The sequence below is a fragment of the Aegilops tauschii genome, chromosome 3 (assembly GCF_002575655.3).
Source record: "Aegilops tauschii subsp. strangulata cultivar AL8/78 chromosome 3, Aet v6.0, whole genome shotgun sequence".
Taxonomy (NCBI): Eukaryota; Viridiplantae; Streptophyta; class Magnoliopsida; order Poales; family Poaceae; genus Aegilops; species Aegilops tauschii.
In genome coordinates this window covers 70565795-70566682 of record NC_053037.3, presented here as the reverse complement: position 1 = coordinate 70566682, position 888 = coordinate 70565795, and positions in this window count along the sequence as shown.

Below are 888 nucleotides of genomic sequence, written 5' to 3'. Positions count from 1 at the left end.
GTTTCCCCCTCATCTTTTAGCAAAAAGCCGCTCCACAGTAGTAAAGTCTCATCTTTTGTATTGGCCGAAGTGACAATAGTCACATTGAACCCTCGAATATGCTCGAAGATCTCGAAATGATCTTCCAGTTCCGGGGAGAATTTGCAAAACTCCGTTTCCATAAAGAATTTGATGGAGTTTTCCCGTATTTCGACCGGAGAATCCAACATAGACATTACTGTAAAGATTCTGACCAAAAAATGGTACATTCCATGCCCTCGGAGAACGCTTTGTCGTGCAAAGTCACTGACATATCCAGTGTCTTTTTCGGACCCCAAGAATGGATTGGATCGAAACGACTTTCCTGCTTGAAAATAGGGGCCCCTTTGTGTCTGTATGAATCTCTGACCGCACAAAATCTCCATAGCCAATTTTCCAAATTGGATTCTGAAATCAGAGGCAGCTTTTGGTACTAATCTTATTTCAAACAATCCAGGAACTTCCATAACATTGGCGTGATTCAGTTTGAGCAACAGATCCTGACGTAATACATCTTCGTAATGAAAATGGAGTGGAAACATCATGGCTTTTCCGCTTTTTTTGATTCGTCGTGAAACAAAGCTATTGTCTGGTTTCTGGTCCTGGGTGGATTATTTCTTATCATATTGTGAGGCGGATCATAAGATTGCAAATTAGGCGGATCATAAGTAGATGCTATTTTACAAGGGTGGGCTTTAGCTGAGAATCAAAAGTACGATTCCCCAGAAACACATTCCCTTTCAAGCTGAGCTGAGACGTATCCGGCACCTTTATTGGTCCAGCGCTGCCTCCGGCACTTCTTTCTCTTTCTTGTGCGAACAAACTAGAACCTGCCAGCCCAGCCCTATCTTCCAAATCAGAATGGACTAG